The 24,987-nt window shown below is 44.9% G+C and overlaps 1 protein-coding gene across 7 annotated transcripts in view; it reads right to left on the reverse strand.

Annotated features, from left to right (window-relative positions):
- Positions 1-24,987, reverse strand: part of QTGAL (queuosine-tRNA galactosyltransferase) — a 567,623-nt gene that overhangs the window by 396,391 nt on the left and 146,245 nt on the right. Inside the window, exon 1 of one of the 7 annotated variants that reach the window (XM_088468644.1) lies at positions 14,639-14,649. The exons of 5 other annotated variants lie outside the window; for them this stretch is intronic. The gene's annotated coding sequence lies outside the window, so the exon portion shown is untranslated. Of the gene's footprint in view, positions 1-10,207; positions 10,277-14,638; positions 14,650-24,987 lie in introns of those variants that run through there. One more of the 7 variants, XM_088468645.1, reaches the window with a different exon arrangement.

The raw sequence follows: 24,987 nt of genomic DNA on the forward strand, positions 1-24,987 counted from the left end.
ATTTACAGAGATAGGGCCTGATTCTGAGATATACTCTAATGCAATTTTATGGATCGCCTTGCGAAAATATGCTAATGTCTTCCAAAGCTTCCCCAGGCATAGGGGCACCCACAGCTGCATTCACATATGTGTTCGATGACGTGCAACAGCGTAAACACATCGATGCAGATCGGGCAGTCTCTCCTGACGGTATACAATTGGGAAGCGGGCTGCCTTAATACCGGCAGACGGCTTCCCGACTGTCATATCCCGGCAGAGGGAAATGCTGGGCAACTAGATGTAGACACCTGACATTTCCCTGACACCGGGAGACAGGCGCCCTGCATCCCAATCGAAGGGATGCCAGGCGCCGCGAGCAGACAGCCGCGGGGGGGGGGTTAGGTTTAGGGCACCCGGGGGGGACTTAGGGTTAGGCACCCCCCCGGGAGGGTTAGGCTAGGGGGAGGGAGGGTTAGGCACCCCCCGGGGGACTTAGGTTTAGGCAGCAGGGAAGGGGGGGGGGGTTGGGTTAGGCACTTAGAGGGGGGATTAGGGTTAGGCACTTGAGGGGGGGGGGGGGGAGATTAGGGTTAGGCACTCCTAAGGAGGGTTAGGGGGTTAGGTTAGTCAGTACTTACCTATCGACGATCGGGATTTCCAGCGCTGTCGGGCTTCCGCTGCCGGGAACTCTGCTTTGGTCGGCCAGGCGCTGCCGGGAATCGAACCGCAGGCCATGTGGCTGGCGGTATTTCATACCGATACCTTCCTGACACGCAGAAAGCTCTCATGCTGTATAGGAGATGGCAATGTCTAATTTGTGCATACCCATGAAACAGCGTTTAAATGGTCCCGGCATGCCTGCTTTTATCTAGCCACCCCCCGTTACCTCCCCCTAACGCTGACTACCTGTCACTCACTTTGCGAGTGAATCCTTTATGTGAGCGCAAACGCAAAGCAATCACTGCGCGTGCACAGTACAGCTTTCACGCATACACAATGGCTAAAAATTGCCCAATATGCGTAAATATCGACACTGTTTAAATCTCTGAATCAGGCCCATAGTTTGTTGTAACTACAAGCATACAGTCAGGTGCATAAATATTGGGACATTGACAGAATTTTCATATTTTGGCCTCTATTCACCACCACAATGGCTTTGAAATGAAACAAACAAGAAGTGCTTTAACTGCAGACTTTCAGATTTAATTTGAGGGTAATTACATCCAAATCAGGTGAACGGTGTAGGAATTACAACAGTTTCTATATGTGCCTCCCACTTTTTAAGGGGCCAAAAGTAATGGGACAAACTAAACAATCCTAAATCTAACTTTTACTTTTTAATATTTTGTTGCAAATCCTTTGCAGGCAATTACAGCCTGAAGTCTGGAACGCATAGACATCACCAGACACTGGGTTTCATCCCTTGTAATGCTCTGCCAGGCCTCTACTGCTAATGTCTTCAGTTCCTGCTTGTTCTTGGGGCATTTTCCCTTCAGTTTTGTCTTCATCAAGTGAAATGCATGCTCAATCGGATTCAGGTCAGGGGATTGACTTGGCCATTGCATAACATTCCACTTTTTAGCCTTAAAAAACTCATTGGTTGCTTTTGCAGTATGCTTCGGGTCATTGTCATCTGCACTGTGAAGCGCCGTCCAATGAGTTCTGAAGCATTTGACTGAATATGAGCATATAATATTGCCCGAAACACTTCAGAATTCATTCTGCTGCTTTTGTCAGCTGTCACATCATCAATAAATACAAGGGAACCAGTTAAATTGGAAGCCATACATGCCCACGCCATGACACTACCACCACCATGCTTCACTGAGGTGGTATGTTTTGGATCATGAGCATTTCCTTTCCTTCTCCATACTCTTCTCTTCCCATCACTGTGGTACAAGTTGATCTTTGTCTCATCTGTCCATAGGATGTTGTTCCAGAAATGTAATGGCTTTTTTAGATGTTGTTTGGCAAACTCTAATCTGGTCTTCCTGTTTTTCAGGCTCACCAATGGTTTACATCTTGTGGGAACCCTCTATATTCACTCTTGTGAAGTCTTCTCTTGATTGTTGACTTTGACACATGTGCACCTACTTCCTGGAGAGTGTTCTTGATTTGTTGTGAAGGGGTTTTTCTTCACCAGGGAAATAATTCTTCTGTCATCCACCACAGTTGTTTTCCGTGGTCTTCCGGGTCTTTTGGCGTTGTTTGGTGTTGCTGAGCTCCCCGGTGCGTTCTTTCTTTTTAAGAATGTTCCAAACAGTTCATTTGACCACACCTAACGTTTTTGATATCTCTCTGATGGGTTTGTTTTGATTTTTAAGCCAATTGATGGCTTGCTTCACTGATAGTGACAGCTCTTTGGATCTCATATTGAGAGTTGACAGCAATTGATTCCAAATGCAAATGTCACACCTAGAATCAACTCCAGACCTTTTACCTGCTTAATTTATAATGAAATAACGAGGGAATAGCCAACACCTGTCCATGAAATAGCTTTTGAGATGATAGTCCCATTACTTTTGGGCCCTTAAAAATATGAGATATGGTAAGAACTTACCCTTGTTATCTCTATTTCTACGAAGTCCATAAAGTTCCACAGGATACCTTGGGGTAAAGGTGATGACGTCAGGCATCTGGCACCATAGAGTTAAGTTTTCAGCCTCCCAGGATGCACTAGGGTCCCCCTCCTATACCCCGCCCCCGAGCCAAGGCATCTCAGTTACGTACCAAGCCATAGGCCGGAGGAGGAGAAGGAAGAGAGAAAAAAGATCTGGACACACAAGAATCACATTCTCACCAGAGGGAGACGGAAAAACCGGTGACCAGAGCAAAGCCCATCTGCAGCACAAGTGCGACAGGGCGGGAGTCCTGTGGACCTCTATGGACTTCGTATAAATAGAGATAACAAGGGTAAGTTCTTACCATATCTCATATTTTCGACTTCAGGGTCGATAGGGTATCCACAGGATACCTTGGGGATGTTCCAAAGCAGTATCCTTTAAGGGTGGGGACGCTCCTGTGCTGAAAGGAGAATCCGCCGCCCGAAGAAAGCATCCTGAGAGGCAAAGGTGTCAAACGCATAATACCTCACAAAGGTATGGACAGAGGACCACGAGGCCGCCTTGTTGATCTGGACTGCAGAGGCACCACGTCGAGCTGCCCACGAAGGACCCACAGACCTAGTGGAATGAGCCTTCACAGAAGAAGGAACCGGCAGGCAATCATGAAGATAAGCTTCAGAAATTGCCATACGGATCCAGGCTGCCAAAGTTTGCTTTGAAGCAGGCCAACCCTTTTTACGGAAGCCATAGAGGACAAATAAGGCGTCCGTCTTCCTAAACGAAGAAGTGCGGTCAACATATGTCCTTAAGGCCCGCACAACATCCAAAGTGGCCTCACCCACTGAAAGGCCAGGTGAGTTAAAAGCCGGTACAACTATTTCCTCGTTAACATGAAACTGGGAAACAACTTTAGGAAGAAATTCAGGACGAGTGCGTAGCACTGCCCTGTTCCCATGAAAAATCAAGAAAGGGGGTCTACAAGAGAGAGCCCCTAAATCAGAAACCCGTCTGGCCGAAGCTATGGCCAGAAGGAAAACAGTCTTAGCTGTTAGCCATTTAAGATCCACTGAGCCCAGTGGTTCAAACGGTGGTCCTTGGAGAGCCCTCAGGACCACAGCCAAGTCCCAAGGCGCCACAGGTGGAACAAACGGCGGCTGAATTTGCAGAACGCCTTGCATAAAGGGTGCGCACATCAGGGATTGTAGCAATCCTACGATGAAACCAGACAGACAGGGCAGAAACCTGCAACTTCAAAGAAGCAAGACGAAGCCCATGGTCTAGTCCCGCTTGTAGGAAGGCTAGTACTCTAGACAGACGAAACTCCCGCGGTGCATAACCTCTCGGTCGACACCACTGGAAGAACGTATGCCACACGCAATGGTATATTCTCGCGGAAGACGGTTTCCGAGCTCTTAGCATGGTTCGCACTACAGAGCTGGAAAATCCCCTGGACCTCAACATGGCCGTCTCAACAGCCATGCCGTCAAAGACAGCCGAGTCAGGTCCGGGTGAAGACAAGGACCCTGTGACAGAAGGTCCGTTCGTAGCGGCAACCGCAGAGGACTGTCCACGGACAGACCCTGAAGGTCTGATAACCAGTGCCGTCTGGGCCATGCGGGAGCTATCAACAGGAGCGTCCCTCCTTCCTGTTTAAATTTCCGGATTACCCGCGGAAGAAGGGAAAACGGAGGAAACAGATAAGCGAACCGGAAAGTCCACCGGACGGACAGAGCATCCACCAGAGACGCCTCTTCGTCTCTTGTGCGAGACCCGTACACCGGCAACTTGTTGTTGTGCCGGGACGCCATGAGGTCAATCTCTGGAAGACCCCACCTGCCACCAGCAGTTGAAAAACGTCCAGGTGCAGGAACCATTCCCCCGGATGAACGTCCTGGCGACTGAGAAAGTCCGCTTCCCAGTTTAGCACTCCCGGGATGAAGACCGCTGATATGGCCGGAAGATTGCGCTTTGCCGATACCAGGATCCGGGACACCTCCACGAGAGTCGCCCGACTTCGGGTTCCTCCTTGCCGATTTATGTAGGCCTCGATGGTAGCGTTGACCGACTGGACCTGCACCGGGTGACCTTGGAGAACCAGATGTGCCTGCTGGAGAGCATTGAAAACCGCTCGGAGTTCCAAGATGTTTATTGGAAGCTCTGTTTCTGCCCGAGTCCACCTGCCCTGGAACAAGTGTGGACCAGAGACTGCTCCCCAGCCCCGAAGACTGGCGTCCATTGTTAACAGGACCCAATTCGCCACCCAGAACGGACAACCCTTGTTGAGATGGGTCGTCTGCAACCACCAGGCTAGTGACAGGCGAACCTCCAGAGTGAGCACCATCGTCTGGGACTTTAGACTCTGAAGCAGTCCATTCCATTTGGACAGGATCAGGTGCTGCAGAGGTCTGGAGTGAAACTGGGCATATTCCACCATGTTGAATACCGACACCATGGAGCCCAGTAACCTCATCGCCGAGTGCAGAGACACCGGCGGCTCTGTAGACAACTGCGCACCCTCAACTGCAAGGCAGAGATCTTTTCCCCCCGTCACAAAGATCCTTTGCTGTCCGGAGTCCAATAAGGCTCCAAGGTGCAGAATCCGCTGAGACGGGATCAGGGTGGACTTCTGCCAGTTTATTAACCAGCCGTGCCGTTGCAGTACCGCAATGGTCAGGTCCAAGTGGCGTAGGAGATCCGGAGATCCTGCCACTAAGAGAAGGTCTTCCAAGTACGGCAACATGCAGACTCCCTGCAGCCGCAGAGAAGCTGCCATCACCGCCATCACCTTGATGAAAACACGTGGTGCTGTCGCCAGGCCAAAAGGTAACACCCGGAACTGAAAGTGGTCGCTGCGGATTGCAAACCTGAGGAACTGCTGATGACGCGAAAGAATAGGAACATGCAGGTAAGCGTCCTGTATGTCCAATGACACCATGTAGTCCCCAGGTTCCAGCGCCAGAATGATGGACCGTAGGGTCTCTATCCGAAACTTCGGCACCCGCAAAGACCTGAGGTTGAGTTTGAGGTTGAGTATCGGACGAAACGACCCATTGGGTTTCTGCACCAAAAACAGATTGGAAAAGAAACCCTGGCCCTTCTGGGAGAATGGAACAGGCACTATAACTCCAGCCTGGAGCATAGTGTGCAAGACCTTCCGCAGCTCCGCGGCTTTGTTCCGGTCTGATGGTAGACCCGTGGTGAAGAATTGAGACGGGGGTCTGTGCCGGAAGGAGAGGGCATAACCGTGTGAGACCACCTGGAGAACCCAAGTGTCTGTCGTGGTGACCGACCAACACCGGGCGAACTGCAGCAGGCGGCCTCCCACCTTGGGATCCCCCAAAGGGAGGCCCAGACCGTCAGGCCGCAGGCTTGTCATCTGGCTTAGGGGCCGGACGTCTGGTACTCCAGGCCTGCTTCCGGGGCTTGGCCGATTTTTTGGGGCCAGCCTGTCGGGGAAAGGACTGTGCTTTAGGCCTACCCTGGGCCCTATAAGGCCGAAAGGATGACGTACCTGAACCGGAAGGAACTGCAGCAGACGGGAGACATGTCGATTTGGCTGCCGTCAGCGTGGCTACAATTTTGTCCAGGTCCGGACCAAAGAGAACTTCTCCGTTAAAAGGCAACGCTTCCAAACCCTTTTTGGAATCAGCGTCCGCCTTCCAAGATCGCAACCACAAGGTGCGACGAGCAGCTACAGCTGCCGAAGAAATTCGAGACGCCAGGGTACTAATATCCAAGGCCGCTTCGTTGATATAAGTGGCCGAATCCCGGAGATTTCCGATCAACTCCGTCTGTTCAGCCGAACAGTCGGATTCAAAGGACGCCTCCAACGTATACGCCCAGCGCTCCATAGCTCTGGCAACCCAGCAAATGGCCATAGCTGGCCACGCTGCCCCCCCCCGCAAGGGAATAAACGGACTTTAGGCAGATCTACACCTTGCGGTCCGTAGCATCCTTGAGGGAGGACATGGATGGCATGGGTAAAGTGGCACTACGGACGAGGCGTGTCACATGAGAATCCACCTGTGGAGGGGATTCCCACTTAGAAAAATAATTATCCGCGAACGGATAAGCCACCGCCAAACACCTCTGCGGCTGGTATCGTTTGCCAGGCTGTTTCCACGCCTCCTCTAAATGGTCCACCAACTAACCCGAAAGAGGAAAGACTGTTGCGTCACCCTTCACATCCTTAAAAAAGGCATATTTGGATTTAGACGCCGGAGGAACTTCGTCCTCAAACACCAAAGCTGTGCGGACTGTCCGAATAAGTCCAGGAATATATACCTTGGACCTAGCGTCCGCCTCCTTAGTACGGAGAGGTTCCTGGTTGGAAAGATCCACAATCTCCCAATCATCAGACGTCACTTCGTCATCCTCATAAGGAGCAGACAGACGCCACCGGCCGCTTATGTGGCCGCAACACAGACTCCCCTTGTAACACCTCCGACAAGTGCTGTACAGAACTAGTCAAGGAATTAACCCACGCCGGCTCCTGAGAGATTGGGAGAGGGGAAATAGGGAGACTGCGAGGTACCACCAATTGCCTCGGGAAACCCTGCATGGGTGACGACACCACTGATTGCTGGGACAATCCCATCTGCGAGAACGTGGGCTGCGGAGCTAACTGGCCCACCAAGGTTGTAAGCGCCTGAGCGAAACAAGCCCAGGGCGGCTCCTGTACCGATGCTGTGACCGTAATTGGCCGCGCCAATAAAAAACACTGCCGGCATAGGCCCTCCGCGCTACCCTCCCCCTCCACTATAGGTACTTTACACGTAGTACACTGAAGCTGGAGAGGAAAGTCACTCTCAGACATAATGGTGGAAAGTATGTGACCCCTCTCACCAATACTTTTAGTATAGCGAGAGACCACCCTGCAGCACTGCACCGCAAGGGCTTTAGCAGAAAGAGCAGGGACAGTGATAAGGCTGACAGTTACAAAGTAAAAGTACAGGCAGCAGCGCTAGCACAGTCACATACAATGCAAAGAAAATCAATTCCTGCACTAACAGCGCTGATAAATCAACTACACAGACACAGAGTCTGGTAGGACACAGCGCTGCATACACAGACCTGACCACAGCGGAGGAGAGGTATGCGGGGGGACCCAGACCACGATGCCTCCGATCATAGGCTTCCAGCAGCGTTCACCATGCGTTGGGAAAGATGGCCACCGAGAAGCATAGAGGAGGCTGGCATGGGGGAGGAGCGCTGCCACAGGGCCAGTCGGCGTGTGCAGAGAGGGCTGTGTGCAGCGGGGGAGGCGCCGGCTGTGAGACAGGGAAGGCGCGCTCCCCTGGCATGCATTTAACCCCTGGGACGCCGCAGCGCTACCGCTCTGCCACGGTCCTGCTGTCCCAGGGAGGTAGTTGAAGCGCAGGTTAGTACCTGGCTCCATGCTGCAGCCAGTCCACAGGGAGCCCCCTGCCTGGGGACTCTGGACCATGTATCAGCAGGGACCCACCGCGGGACCCCGCTGCTTACCTGCTGACCCCTTTAAATCCGGCCATGGTCCTAAACATCTGGGGTCACCGCTAGCTGTGACCCCAGATGCCTACCAGCATCCCCGGATCGGTACCGGCGTTCTGGTACCGGCGGGGGTGTAAGGAAGACAGCATGGACGTCACGACTGACTGTCCATGCTGTACTTCCAGATGTGCAGCCACAGCTGCATAGAAGAAAATTTCAGGGGCTCTTCATGGCCCCCCTCTAACAGGTGCAACAGACTCCGGCCGGGCACCAAACTAAACTGAGATGCCTTGGCTCGGGGGCGGGGTATAGGAGGGGGACCCTAGTGCATCCTGGGAGGCTGAAAACTTAACTCTATGGTGCCCGATGCCTGACGTCATCACCTATACCCCAAGGTATCCTGTGGATACCCTATGGACCCTCAAGTAGAAAAGTGGGAGGCACATATAGAAACCGTTGTAATTCCTACACCGTTCACCTGATTTGGATGTAATTAAATCTGAAAGTCTGCAGTTAAAGCACATCTTGTTTGTTGCATTTCAAAGCCATTGTGGTGGTGAATAGAGGCCAAAATATGAAAATTCTGTCAATGTCCCAATATTATTGCAACTGACTGTATAAACCAGTGATAAGCAACCTGATAAACTTTAAGGGCCTTCATTTTATTAAGCTAAAATTTGTCAAAAAACAAACTTATCTGTAATAATATAGGCATTTTTAACAAGTAAATGTACAAGTAAATATATATATACCGTATGTAATAGCTTTTATAAGGTCTCTACAAATATAGGCTAATATTTATTAATACATAAAAAATACATAAATTCAACATTTCAGTTGTAAGTACATCACAGTGATTAATACATTCTATAACACTAATGAAGACTGACTAGTCAGTAATAATCTAGACACGTCAACTCCACAATCCAGCACTAGCACAAGTATTTAATGAATCCAGATATCACATAAATATATAGTCCTCATTTCACTTGCAATAAAGTAGCATATGTAAGTGCAAAGAGCCGAAAACTATGTTATATTCCATATTAAAGGGTTCTGTTGACCTATTAGACAGCAGCAGTCAAGGAATCCATAAGTGGCATACTTGCACATTTTGTGTGTATTACAAGCCTTAATAAACAAATTTGACAATAAAGCAGGATGGAGCTGGGAACTGCAGATGGAAGCTTGAAGAGCAGCATGGGCTGGGTATGAAATACCGGTGGCTGGAAGCCCGACTGGTGAAAATGCAGAGGAGGGAAGGTAAGTATGCTATCCCTTCCCTCTCCCAACCCTAACCCTCCCTTGGTGGTGCCTAACCCTAACCTCCCTGGGGGGTGCCTAACCCTTACCTCCCCCCAGTGGTGCCTAACCCTAACTTCCCCTTCCTGCGCCCTAAACCTAACCTTACCGGGGTGGTGCCTAACCCTAACCCCCCCTTCCCCGCAGCCTAACCCTAACCCACCTGGGGGTGGTGCCTAACCCTAACTTCCCCTTCCCACACCCTAAACCTAACTGTCTCGGGGGGTGCCTAACCCTAACCTCCCCCCGGTGGTGCCTAAACCTAACCCCCCCTTCCCCGCAGCCTATCCCTAACCCCCCCTGGGGGTGGTGCCTAACCCTAACCTCTTCCCGGTGGTGCCTAACCCTAACTTCCCCTTCCCACAGCCTAACCCTAACCCTCCTGGGGGGTGCCTAACCCTAATTTCCCCACGGGGGGCTTCACCAGGGACAATAAGATACTTACCTGTCCTGTACCTGCGGAATGCCAATGCCGGTATCCTGATCTCATTTCGGATATCGGCGTCAGTATATCGCCGGTCGGCATCCCATCCTCCAGCAATATAACTAAATCCCGAGTAGCATATGGCCACCTGTTGCCCATCACTGATCTAAACACACCAAGCATGATATTGTAAAGGTGGACCTTGGTATTACAAATTCTCATAATCACAGGGTAACCACAATTAACTGTATATTTGGGATGTTGCCGTGATCACGACAGTCAGGATGCCAGCGGTCAGAATCCCGGCGCCGGAATCCCAACAGCAATCTGAATCCCGACCGCTGATATCCCAACGATGAGTATTAAGGTTAGGGTTAGGCTGCGGGAGGGGAGGGTTAGGCTTCATGGTGGGGAAGGGTTAGGGTTAGGCTGCGGGGGAGAGGGTTTGGATAAGGGTTCTAATACTTACCAAATTCTGTCTGTATTTTGACCGTCGGCAACTTGACCGCTGGGATCCGGCACCCAACGAGTATTCTATGTATTATATTCAATAAAATGAATAGACAAGAAATCTGCTGGCACAGGAAAAAGAGAAGCTGCCCTTATGATTATAACTTTATATTCAGTCCTGATAAGATCCTAAAATGTTCACATAAAATATGCTATGGTATTGATAGTCATTTTATATTGACAGCTTTGTTAATTTTAGGTATTTCGCTTTAAACTGGTATATTAGTCCAACAAAATCAAGCAATATAGTTTTATTTAAAAAAAAAATAATTATATATATATATATTTATTTTTTAATAACTGTTCAGGGCAATGTCCCTGGCAAGGCTTTAAGCACAGAGATGAGTCATGCAGATAATTCTGGTGAAATGCAGAAGTGACTGATATTATTTGAGGAAGTTGTTGACTTGAGATAGATAACTGTGTTTCTAAGCCTTGTTTTGCACAGACTTTGCAGTGACCTTCAGCAGGTTTATTTGGGGCTAGTAAACTAAATGCTGGGGTTAGGCTAGGTTCCCCATCAAATTGGTTGTCAGTTACTGGTCACACAAGCTTGAAAATTTCCAACAATTGCCTCAATGCTGCAGTATAAATAACATCCTAGGGTATTTTGGACGGTGGGAAATATTGGCCTGCGTGTGCAGTCACTTTCTATTAGTAACAGGCTCCAGTGTGAGCTCAAAGTGAGTTGGCCATGCATCCTCAACGCAGACCGTGTGTTGCCAAATTGGCAAGTTATCCTGTTTGTTGAAAATGTATGGAAAGATTTCCCAAGAGTAGTACAATTATGGCATGAAAAGCCATATCTGCAGGCTATTAAATGTAGTTGTAAAAAGGGTTTTTAAATATATCTCTACCTAAAAACAGAACACAAAGCTTTCAAATGGTGTTTTCATGCTTTAAGATAATAACCTCTTTGCAGTACAATATCCATCGTTTCTGTATTGCTGCTATGAACTGTTTTAACACATTTTGCTTTATACAGCACTACGCATGTTTCTTATGACTTCTATGCTGAATACAACAGGAAACCTCAGGTCTCCGATAAATGCACTGTTTAAAAGTTGCTGCTTAGGTGTGAGTGAACAGCTAAGCAACAATTTTTCAAGAACATTTGGACACCAGGTGACGTTGTACAGATGGAGTTTAAAAATTATGTTTCATACTACATAAGCAATCATCAGTTGAAGGCTAATGGAAGAAGAAACGCAGAGTGCAGAAAAGAACATGGTATACTGAAAATATATACAGGGGGGAATTCAATTGTTTTGCGTTACCGCAGCTCCCGTCTAAAGAGACCGGGAGTTATTGGATTGTTTGTGCCGCTAGGGGCGAGTGCCGATTATTTCTGCCTGCACTCTCCTGAGGTGACGAGCAGAAATCCACTCAAAGACAGGCATCGGACGCCCAAACTGCCTTAGTTTGCACGGGTTTAGCCAATTATGTAGCTAATACTGATGCATTTTGGTGCGACATTCTTGAAAAGTAATGGGCGCCCATGGCACACACGGTCAGCAGCACAAACTATTTATTATTGCTCGTCACTTTAGACAGGAGCTGTGGGCGTGAGAAAACAATTGAATTTTACTTTTTATTAAATCTTAAAGTAAGACTGTCCCAAACACATGCCAAAATAGTTTGTAAATTCAGGTTTCCTCATTGTTGCAATTATGCTAAATCCAAGCTATTGCTGTTATTTGTCATACAGGAGAAATTAAAGTGGATGGAGTGTTCAGTTGTATGCAGGGCTTAATTTGATTGGCTGTGAGCCTATCGCTTCATTTTTAAACCTCCTCTGGTTGGTTGATGTCAAAAAGACGATCAGCTTTAGTAAAGCCTCATTTTTGTATTTGTTTGTAAACATTTATTTATATAGCGCAAGCGTGTTCTGTTGTGCTTTGCAATTGGAAACAAAACAGTAATACAACAAGACTGGGTAATAATAGTCAAATAGTTAAGAGAGCCCTGCTTGCAATCTTACAATCTATAGGCCATTTGTACATGTCTACCTTTAGTGTGTCGACCTTTTATCCCAGTCGACCTATTGACTGTCTAACATCTGTGGCCAAATGTAATAGGGTGAGAGTTTAGATAATGGGAGAGTTTAGCAGTAAACTCTCACACTTTTTAAACTCAGCCAATGTAATAGAGTCCGAGGACATGGAAACTCGCATGTTTTTCAGACTAAAAATACTCTCACGATTTAAACTCTCATTCAGATAATTTCCCTTTTTGAAGATAAAACTCGACCAATGTGAGAGGTTACTGCTAAACGCTCACATTTTCTAAACTCTCACCCTATTACATTTGGCCCCTGGTGTCTATTTAGACACTGTTGACCTTTTTACTGTCTATCTATGGTCCGGAACCCATGCAAATAGTTGGGTGGTTCTAGCATTTCATAAGCTTGCCTGAAGAGATGTGTTTTCAGGAAACGCTTGATAGTTTGGAGTATAGAAAAAAAGTATTATTGTGCAAGAGAGGGAGGGGGGGTTGTACAGAGTGGTTGCAGCCCGAAAAAAGTCCTATTAACGTGAATGGGAGTAGATAATGAGTGTGGACTTCTACACAATGGTATCCCAATGCTACTAATATCACTAAAGTACAATGTGTCACAATGAAGTATATAAATACTCCTCAGGCACAATTATAAAACTGTAATACCAAAAGAGGAAGAAACAAATGCAGTGTTATTAATGTGTGCCAGTATAGAGTCCATGTTGAATAACAAACTTTCACAAGTATTAAACTTTTCCAAAACTACTCAGCAGAAAAATACCAGCATGTCAACTTCTTTGAGAACGGAAACAGGGAAGGAGCCAGCTGCCAGGGGGAAATGCAGACGCTGCTAGAGTGCTGTTGTCATTGCTGAGGGGTGCGGGAAAGACTAGTGACATCACAAACCACAAGAGAAAAGGTTAAGTGATTTGTCAGCGTTGCTTTAAACCATCCAGATGAAATTACATCTTCAAATTATACATTTCTAACATTTGCTTTGTTAGAAAATGTTGCACATTCCAGATAGTTCATAAGAGAATGCCAGGATGGTTGCTGTTACAGTTCTGAGCACCAATACGCACAGTCAGCACAGATCGCTTACTAAACAGAGAGCAAGTTATTGCTGTGCCATTAGTCCTCCTGAGTTCTAAAAGCCTACACACATACAGTGCTAAAAAGACAGGAGGCTTGATATGCTCATAGAAACTGACAAACTGTATAAAGTCAATGACTATACAAACTCTATACATGGTTTGCAGGTTCCTTGTGATGTAAATAGATATATCAGGCACCAACCAATCACTAATCAAGTGGAAAATATATATCATGTAGGTATTTAGGAGTTAATATGTGTATGTATATGTATGTGTCTTATATACATGCATATATATTTTAGTCTGTTATACTCTTTAGGATAATAATATGATTAAATAATATTGCATATACTTGTTTATTAATATACCATGTTATGTGCTGTTAATATGTTTATTGTTGGAACTGCTTATGTTAGCAGCGGATCAGAATAAGCAATACATTGCATATTATTTTAAACCTGTAGACTGATTGATTACTGACAGGTTATTGAGCATAATAATATGCTATTTAAACCCCATTGTGGACTTAGGACCTCATTCAGAGTCTCTCGTTAGGGCACGCTCGCTCGCTGGGAGCGATAATCGCACATCTGCGCATGCGTATAATTCGCAGTGCGTGTGCGCAAGTCATTCATTGCGATCTGATTTTGCTAGCTCACAAGCCACTTTCAGGTCGCTGCTTTGAGTGACAGATAGTGCCGTTTGTGGGTGGTAACAGGGGAAGGTGCTTGTAAACGGGGGAGTGGTTGTGCGAACGCAGGCGTGTCTGTCCGCCAAAACGGCGTTTAAAGGGCACGCATAATTAGCAAAGTAGCGTCATCACACACGTGACTTGGTTGTTTTTTAGCTTGAACTGCTCGCAGTACTTGGGATAGGCTAGGTCAACCTCAAGCGCTGCGAGCAGCTCCGATGGCCCTCAATGTTCACGATTAATCAGACTCTTCCCGGAGATGACGTGTGCTGCGAGTGACAGGTGGGAGGTTTTATAGTCCAGCGTACGCTAGCTGCCGTCGCTCACTAAGACATAGAGGGTGTCCCTACAGCGCAAAGAACGATCGCTTGATTTGCATACCTGGACACTTTTTGCAAGAGACTGATCGCATCTTGCGAGAGACTCTGAATGAGGGCCTTAGACCATTCATTCTGCCTTTTGAGAAAGCCGCTGTTAGTGGTGAAACGTGTTAAGGAATCACCATTTGATGTTCCACATTTACATTCCCGCACCCCTGGAGTTAATAGCTGCCATCCCATGGAGACTGCGCATACTCCGCGCCACAAGCCCTGCACAGCCGGTTCACCTGACGTGTATCATCACGCTCCATGTGGTGTTGGATTTCCCCTCTGCTATACACCTTCATCTGGTCGCTGGGACACGGCTTCCACTAGTGCGGCACGGGCTTACTCCCAGCAGCGGACGGGTCTCACACTGACCGCAGGTTCACTTTCCAGCTGGTAGGAACAGCGATCCCACTGTGCTGCCGGAGGATACATTACTTGTAACAGTAACAGATCTGTCCTTCCGAGGAGGTGCCATGGGTATGTGAACTACATATGGATACTGTGTCTCTAGTTATTCACAGCTCCGTTATCTCTGGATACACCTTATAGCAGAGTTACAAGACGATATCATCTACTTTTTTGTCTGCCATATATCTATTTCATCTCATGGACTATTTCATCGGTTCCACAAGTCATTTAAATTTGGTATAGGAAAAATCATTAAGCATTTCTAACAACAGCATTTCTATCTCATTTATTGGTAGTGTCATTTATTACATCTGTGATAGTGCTTAGTATGTCCATTGGGTTACTTACATCCTAGCACCAATAATCTGGAGTTATATATAATTGTGTATTAAAAAGTGTTTTGCTTTATTCTTTGACATTATGTGTGTTTGTGCAGCGCTTTCCACCTAATTTTCTACATATCCTTGTAATGTAAATAAATCATGGGCCATTTTGCACCATTATTCTGACCTTGCAACCAACAAAATGCAATTGAAAAATGTAGACAACTCTTAAGGGAAACACGTGAAATATGAAACCTACATTGCTTTGGTTGTATTAAAGTATATGTCCTTCCATAATGAGGCCATAGTTATATTTAGAGTTAACCAATTAAATTCCTTATCATGTTAAAACATAATAAACTTACATTTGCCAGGAAAAAGAATGACTGTGATTAGGTTGAAAAAAAGACCAGCTGTTCTTCCCTGTATTTCTTGGCTGCATCCTACTGGGATAGCCATGGTTGGCAAGGAGATATCAAAATATTTTTTTGAAAGGTGCCAATCAGGATGGGGTATAGAATCAATTCAAACACATTACATGTACCATGAAACATTGTGAAGAATAACTGTAAATGAGGAGAAATTTCACCTTCCAACATTCTAATGATCCAAAGCTTACATCCAAGTCAACCAAGTAACGGTATCAGAAAAAAAAGATCAAAATCTTGGAATGTCCTACTCAGAGCCCAGACCTGAAATCCCTTGATAACCTATGGCTTAAATCAGGGATTCCCAAATGCGACCCTCAAGGCTCCCCATCAGTTCAGGTTTTAGAGATATGCATGGTCGAACCCAGGTGACTTAATTAGTACCTCAGGTAATTTATTTAACCACCTGCGCTCAACCATGGATATCTCTAAACCTGAACTGTTGGGGAGCCTTGAGGAGGGCTGTGTATAGGAGATTCCCTCGCAATTTGATGGACCGTGAATTATTTTGCAGGGAAGAGTGAAATAGAATTGCAAAGTCCAGAAGACACTTACCAATAGAATAAAAGCAAAAGGTACTTTGAGAAAGTTATGGTTTATAAGTGTACACACTTATTTAACCTGGGGATTGTAGGCCAAAGGAACATTGGTCCTAATTCAGATTTGGAAATAGAGTAAGATAGAGCAAGTGAGAAGCAGTCTGCTTCCCGACTGTCTAATCCCGGCGAGGGGTTAAATGACAGGCGTCGATATCCCGATGCCTGTCATTTTACCTACGCTAGGAGCCCGACACCCAGTTTACCAATCGAAGGTAAGCCGGGCGCGGACAGTCGTGGGGGGGAGGGGGGGGGTTAGGTTTAGGCACTTAGAGGGGGGATTAGGGTTAGGACCTTGGGGGGGAGGTTAGGGTTAGGCACCCCTAAGGGAGGGTTAGGGGGTAGAATTCGATTAGTAAATACTTACCTTTGATGATCGGGATTTCCTCCTCTGCTGGGATGCCGGTGTCGGGATTAGAAAGTAGCTATGCACCTGGACAAACCATGTTGCCATGCAATGGGTGCAAATACATACTTTTATTGCAAGTGGGGTAAATACTGGCTGATTTTGCATGTAGCCCAGAAATAATGGACAACTTTATTTTTACATAGCAATTTAGAGGTCAGTTTGGACACACCCCTCGCAAATCTTAATCTCTCCGCACATTTTAAATCTGCCCCACCTTCAGTGCAGCATGGTTTTACCAAGATGCTCAATAACGTGCTATTTCTTACTCCATTCCCAAAGCGGAATCAGGCCCATTGTCTTTTAAATTTGCAATTATACCCTGATTACTGCAATTTTGTATTGGCATGCTGATTGTTAGTGTGTAGCTATAATTTTATGTAGTATTCAGTCTAGGCAATATTGGCAGGGCGCGGTGCCGTGTACATTTTGGTCGTGCCTATTTGCAATCGGCACAGCAAATAATCCGGGAGATAGGTAGACCATAAAGAGCGGCAGGAGTAGCATCAGTCCCATACATGCTTCTTACCACATAAAACTGCCTACCTACGTGGCCAGCCTGGCCGTGGTGAAGATGATGTGGAGTGGCTGGTACATGATGAGTCACCTGAGCAAATCCTTCTATATGAACATGCTGGAGCCACAACCAGGCCCCATACTGGGAGAGCAGCTACCAGGTGCATTATACCAGCATGGGATGGGGAGAACGACAATGCACTGTGAGCCAGTGCCCTAATTCGCATGTAGGTAGGGAACTCCATTTTATAGTCTATGGCCCCTTTATCCAGGAGCCCTCACTAATGCATGGATGTTCTGATCACTTACACCCAGCACCCCTATACACTATCTTCAGTGACCAGATGTAGTTACTGGTCCGTCTGTATTTACTGCTACTGGCCAATACACTCTGTGTCTTTTTACTGTATTGAAGTATCAAGCCGGGAATCACAGTCTCTGCTGCAGTGTAACCATCAGAAAGGAATGGGCACACATCATACCCACTGTAGTTCTCAGTCTAATGCAGTATTCTATAAAGTAGGTACTACTGCGCAGCGTAATGTGAATAAGGGGCACTAAGGTGTGGTGTAATGTGAATAAGGGGCACTAAAATGTGGCATAATGTGAAATGGGAGCACCAAACTGCAGAATCCATGTGCTTTCCCAGCGGCTGCCTTTTCTCGTTGACTTTTCCTTACAGCTCCTGAAGCTGAGAGGAAAAGTACACCTCTGTGAATTAAAGCGGGGAGGGGGGAGTTTAAACCTCTGTAATTGAATCTCCAGGCGCAGTAGCTGCAGAGCTAATTGGATTCCCCCCACTGAATAGATTTTTGCCTTTGTGTAGCTGTCTTTACATACTTTAAATTATATACTATATATGTAATATCACTCTGTATAAGTTACTAATTAGTTTATTCATTATTTTTTTTATAAGTGGCGCTTCCTCATTTTTGTTGTTTCTTTCTGGTATATACAGATAATCCATACAGAGATTTTACTTGAGGCTAGCAACTCTATCATTATTATTTAATTGAAGAGCTATTAGGTTCATTATTTTCATGCTAGTGGGTTTTTTTTTATTTTTTTCCTAAAAAAATACCTATCATCACTTTTACTTCATTGTTTGCAAAGTCACAGTAAATGTGGAAAAAGGTCTGAAACTATTTCCAGATGTACAAACTTCGATCAATTGTGGCATTAGCAAAATCATATTTATCTTATTGGTTTGGGATTCAAAAAATGAACTACAATTTGCCTTTTCCAAAAATATGAACAGCTAAGAAAAACAATAGTAAAGATACAGAATATAAGAAAAATTAACACAACCCCCGAATACATATTTCTGTACAACGAGGCTTAAATGACCACATTCATCAAGAAAAAGAGCATACAAGTCTTTGCACTTCTGGCACAGCACTGTGGTAATAAAAATGCAATACTGAAATAATCTCCTTATGCGTCAGGTCCTGTAATACAACAGGTAGTATATTGAGTGGGTCGATATTGCACTGTGAGTGCAAAATCAGACCAAATGCCTGAGGAGGGACTACATATAAATAATCTGTAAATGAAAGAAACAATGTATCCCCTACGCTCCACTTATAAGATGCTGCAGTGTTACAAAAATGGAGATCACTAACGCCAAACAAATCAAACTAAATTGAACAGTATATAGCAGGGGTCAGGGAACTTTTTTACCTTTTACCCCAAAATATATTTAGATATGCAGACGTTACCCCCTTGATTTGTAAGGAAGGAAATCATATAGTACTGCCCCCATATAATGCACCTTTAGCAGTGCCCCCATAGTTATGCCCCTGTAGTAGTGCCCCCATATAATGCCCCTGAGGTAGTGCCCCCCATATAATGCCCCTGTAGTAGTGCTCCCATATAATGCTCCTGTAGTGCTGCTTGTACAAAAAAAAAAAAACACTTACCTTAATCCCCGCTCCTGCATCCGCCGCCGTCCTGTCCACCCGGCTGCTCCTCGGAACTATGGGAGAGACGTCATGACATCTCTATAGTGTGCATGGAGAGCGCCGGAAGCTGGAGTTCAGAAGAGAACTCCAGCCTCCGGCTAACGTGGTGCTGCAGGGAAGGAGCCGGGCACCCGCTGGTGAGAACATCTCAGCGGGGGTCCGGCTTAGAGCCTCCCTGCGGCACAGCCGGGCATGCATATCAATCATTCTACATTATAAAATGATTCATATGCATGCCCGGCTGTCCGTCCATTACCCCCAGGAATTTAATTTTTACCCCATGTGGGGTAATTTACCCCTGTTCCCCGACCACTGGTACATAGCAACAATTTAATTATCATTATTCTTATTTTTATTTCTATTTTTTATTTTTATATTGATTTTTATTTATTCACCAATATTTTTATTCACATACTCATTTATTAGTAGCACACTCATTATTAATTTTAAAACTTTCATCCTATAGAGCTGCTTCATAATATTTCAAGCGTGAATACACCCTAACCAACTTTAAACAATATGCTTCTCAATTAGGGTATTCCACAAATATGGTGTACAATAATCCTACAAATTATCGCAGAAACAAAATATAGAATGACTATGACTGCCTGTTGGATTATTGTGCACTATATTTGAGGAATACCCTAATTGAGAAGCGCATTATTGATATATACGGTTTGATATAAATATTGGTATTTTGATGTTAATCATTACTTTTACCACAAAGTAGATTAAAAATAAATATAATAAAGATTTGTAATAAAAAATAATAAATAATAATAAAAACAGATCACAAAGCTAGGTACATGGGTTTGCAGCCACTGAATTTTTTTTTCTTGCTGTAAATTTGGAACACTCAAACCCATATGGTTCAGCGCCAATTTATTTTTACTTAAATTGTGATATTACAAGGTGTGCATTGGATCTACAACATATTTTTATAGAAATAACATTTTAAACAACAGTAGTATCATTGACACTATAGTTCTTGAGAATATCTATATAAAGTTATAAAGTCATCTCTTCAGTATTGTTTGGAAAACTTGTGTATAACAAGGATTACACACACTAGCTGCCATGGTGTCACCCATGACCCGAGTCTTCCTTTTCATTCATCACATCCAGTCCCTCTATAAGTCCGGCAATCCTCAAATGTGCCATCTAAAATCTTTACTGAAAGTATCCTGCTGATGCTATCTGTAAATCAATTAAATGGTTCCCTATTCCTTCCAGAAATCTGTTCAAACTTCTAACTCTCACCTACAAAGCCCTTACTAAACTCTCCTCCTATACATCGAGCATTGTCATGAGTGACCCCTGCTTTAATCACTACACTCCGCCTTTCACTTCTCTCCCCCTTTATTACCTACCTCTAACTTCTCCTGTCGTGCTTCCCACCTATGGAACACTTTGGGGTAGATTCAGACCCGGATGCTAAGCTGCGCTCTCACGCAGCCAAAAGGGGCCGGGTATGCAAATGCCGCGATCGCACTGTCTGGTGGAAGAACGCCCTCTGTGTCTTAGAGAGCGATGACAGAGCGAACGCACGCCAGTATAAAGACGCCCACCTTTAGTACTTAGCACACGTCATCTCCAGGAAGTGTGCGATTAATCGGTTACATCGAGAGCCATCGGAGCTGCATGCAGCGCTTGAGGTAGACCCTACCCCACTGCGATCAGTGCTGTCTAAAATACAACCAAGTGACGTGCACAATAATGCTTCTTTGCTAATTATTCACACCTATAAAACGCAGTTTAGAAGCAGAGATACGCCTGCGTTCACACATCCACTCCCCCGTTAGCACCCACAAACGGCACTTTCAAATTAGCGTCCAGTCTGTGTACTACAAGGGCACAATTCCCGAGCGCAGTAATTGACTCGCGCATGCGCATATTGATGCAAACGCATGTGCAAATGGGTGATTATCGGCTGCGAGCATGTGTCCGGGTCTGAATCAGGCACATTGTCTCACCTTACCACAATTTTAAGCAACCTGCAACCCTTCAAATGTTACCATAACATTCTACTCCCTTCTATGCCCTCATGTGCAATCGCTCTACTTTACCCCATCTATAACGTCCGTTCTATACCATTTCCTACTACTGTCCCTCATCACCACACCCCGCCAGAATACAACGGCTCATTGGCATGATCCTCTGTCCTCCTCTGACATTCTGACTCCTATCTGCAAGTGTTATTATTCGCACCAACCCATTCTCAATTTATATAACACATGTTGCTATTATTCACAACTGTATTTGCTTCAATATATTCATGCTTCTGTTTACACTTCTCATATTCAGGTAAGGATAAGCCATATCTGCATGATGAACGGCAGGCACTACGGAATCTGTGGCACACTACAAACGATGATGATGATGATAATAATGAATGACATACTGATTTAGATGTTTAGACTTTAATTTGCGTGTCCGATAGCTTAGTATAAAAGTACTTTACCGGTGACCTTTGTGCCCTTATTTGCTCAATGAACTCCTTGGTGGCTCCTAATATTTTTATAACTAATAGTAGGTGACACATTGCACCTACCTTCAAAAATAGAAAGGAAATTGAAAAAGAAGAGTATGAAATCTTCTGTTGTCCTAATCCTGTCCAAAACTCACAAGGGTCAATCTTGTGGGTGGCTGAGCCCACATATTGTGCTAAACTGACTGAACGAACATTCTCCACCACACCTAAAGAAAAACAAATCACAAGAGCTGGAGAGATTGGAAGACCAGTTCCCCTCGGGAAATAACAAGCAGACTGTCCAGGATAGTGGTGGTGAGTCAGATATCTGGCCTGCAAGCAGTGGGATGGTGGGACCATGACAGAAAAAGTATCAAGCCGCCAAGCCAGAGATTAGTTTTCTGGATCAAATCTGCAGATGTCTGAAAATATCTGACTCATATAATGGATTCTCCATGGAAATAAAATAATACTCACCAGTTGTAATATAGTTTGTTTTCTCATCCTTCCTATCTATCTCTGGCACACTGTACAATGTCATGAAAGTTACCACAAATGGGCATTTTTACAGTGCCATAAATCTCTTGCAAGCATTATACTAGTCATTAAATTAAAGGTGTCTAGATATATCTATATATACATAAATATATTATATACACACACACACATATATATATATATATATATATATATATATATATATACACACACACACACGCACACATTAATATATATATATAATTACAGTCAGGTGCATAAATATTGGGACATTGACAGAATTTTCATATTTTGGCCTCTATTCACCACCACAATGGCTTTGAAATGAAACAAGCAAGATGTGCTTTAACTGCCGACTTTCAGATTTAATTTGAGAGTAATTACATCCAAATCAGGTGAATGGTGTAGGAATTACAACGGTTTCTATATTTCCACTTTTTAAGGGGCCAAAAGTAATGGGACTATCAACTCAAAAGCTATTTCATGGACAGGTGTGGGCTATTCCCTCGTTATTTCATTATCAATTAAGCAGGTAAAAGGTCTGGAGTTGATTCTAGGTGTGACATTTGCATTTGGAATCAGTTGCTGCCAACTCTCGATATGAGATATGAGATCCAAAGAGCGGTCACTATCAGTGAAGCAAGCAATCATTAGGCTGAAAAATCAAAACAAACCCATCAGAGATAGCAAAAACATTAGGTGTGGCCAAATCAACTGTTTGGAACATTCTTAAAAAGAAAGAACGCACTGGAGAGCTCAGCAACACCAAAAGGCCCTGGAAGACCACGGAAAACAACTGTGGTGGATGACAGAAGAATTATTTCCCTGGTGAAGAAAAACCCCTTCACAACAGTTGGTCAAATCAAGAACACTCTCCAGGAGGTAGGTGTATATGTGTCAAAGTCAACAATCAAGAGAAAACTTCACAAGAGTGAATATAGAGGGTTCACCACAAGATGTAAACCATTGGTGAGCCTCAAAAACAGGAAGACCAGATTAGAGTTTGCCAAACAACATCTAAAAAAGCCATTACAGTTCTGGAACAACATCCTATGGGCAGATGAGACAAAGATCAACTTGTACCAGAGTGATGGGAAGAGAAGAGTATGGAGAAGGAAAGGAACTGCTCATGATCCAAAACATACCACCTCATCAGTGAAGCATGGTGGTGGTAGTGTCATGGCGTGGGCATGTATGGCTTCCAATGGAACTGGTTCCCTTGTATTTATTGATGATGTGACTGCTGACATAAGCAGCAGAATGAATTCTGAAGTGTTTCGGGCAATATTATATGCTCATATTCAGTCAAATGCTTCAGAACTCATTGGATGGCACTTCACAGTGCAGATGGACAATGACCCGAAGCATACTGCAAAAGCAACCAAAGAGTTTTTTAAGGCTAAAAAGTGGAATGTTATGCAATGGCCATGTCAATCCGCTGACCTGAATCCGATTGAGCATGCATTTCACTTGATGAAGACAAAACTGAAGGGAAAATGCCCCAAGAACAAGCAGGAACTGAAGACATTAGCAGTAGAGGCCTGGCAGAGCATCATCAGGGATGAAACCCAGCGTCTGGTGATGTCTATGCGTTCCAGACTTCTGGTTGTAATTGCCTGCAAAGGATTTGCAACAAAGTATTAAAAAGTGAAAGTTAGATTTAGGATTGTTTAGTTTGTCCCATTACTTTTGGCCCCTTAAAAAGTGGGAGGCACATATAGAAACCGTTGTAATGCCTACACCGTTCACCTGATTTGGATGTAATTACCCTCAAATTAAATCTGAAAGTCTGCAGTTAAAGCACATCTTGTTTGTTTCATTTCAAAGCCATATTGGTGGTGAATAGAGACCAAAATATGAAAATTCTGTCAATGTCCCAATATTTATGCACCTGACTGTACACATACATATATACACACACACCAGGGATGTGCAGGCTCGGATTAGTTCAGATATTCCCGCCAAATTCGAATCGGGTCTCAGAAAGAGGCAAAAAGTCATCTTTCATGGACTTTTGTCCAGGAATGATGTTTGTCCATGAAAGATGACGTTTTGCCTCATTCGGAGACTCGAATTTTGGCGGGAAAATCTGAACTAATCCGAGCCTGCACATCCCTAATACACACACACATATATACTCTGTCTGGCAGCTGCCTGCTAGACACAGCACCAGCCAGGACTGTTCCGAAGCGGTAACTAGCCATCAAAAAAACACACACACGCACCCACCTCCATGGGGGTGGAGGCTCCCTGAAATAGAAGCAATCTTCCTGATTGCTCCTTACCCCACATTACAGTATGTAGCTGTTATATATTTGGAAAAAAAATGAAGATATATACATTTAAATGGGATCCTCAGTGCAGGTAATTGGTTATTAAGCACAATGATGTATCAGTTGTTTCCATCAACAAGTAGATCATACTGAGCAACAGCTGCTGCTTTGGGGCTCGTTTCCATTTGGATGTAAGTCTATTTTATGACACACCTCTCAGGCGGAACAGTACATGTCCATTTTAATGCTGTGCTCATAGGTGTTGCTTTTACAATCTCCCTAAAAAGCTTTTTCAAAAGTAAGAAAGTATGGGTTAAGGTGATTGGGGAATATAGGGGATATAGATGAGAGAGATGGGCAGGAGGTTGACAGACGAATGAGAAATAAGCGATAGAGAGACAGATGAATTTGAGATGGCGGGAGAGATACCGATGTAATAGAGAGATGGGGTAGGGGGAAAAGATGAAAGAAACAAAAGGGGGAGGAGAATAAGGAGGGACAGAGATGAGATAGATATACAATAAATATATATATTAGTCAAGAAATGATCCGGCACTCACATAAACACTGATACTTCACTCGGTGCCTCCACTAGGCTGTATAGCCAAACATAAAGCATTATCCAAAGCAGTTTACAGGTACACCTGTACCTGCACCTACTCTTTGGATAATGCTCTGAGTGCCGCACCTTTGGATTTGCCCACCCATC

The sequence above is a fragment of the Taudactylus pleione genome, unplaced genomic scaffold (genome assembly GCF_031769625.1).
Source record: "Taudactylus pleione unplaced genomic scaffold, aTauple2 ptg000012l, whole genome shotgun sequence".
In the NCBI taxonomy this organism is placed as follows: Eukaryota; Metazoa; Chordata; class Amphibia; order Anura; family Myobatrachidae; genus Taudactylus; species Taudactylus pleione.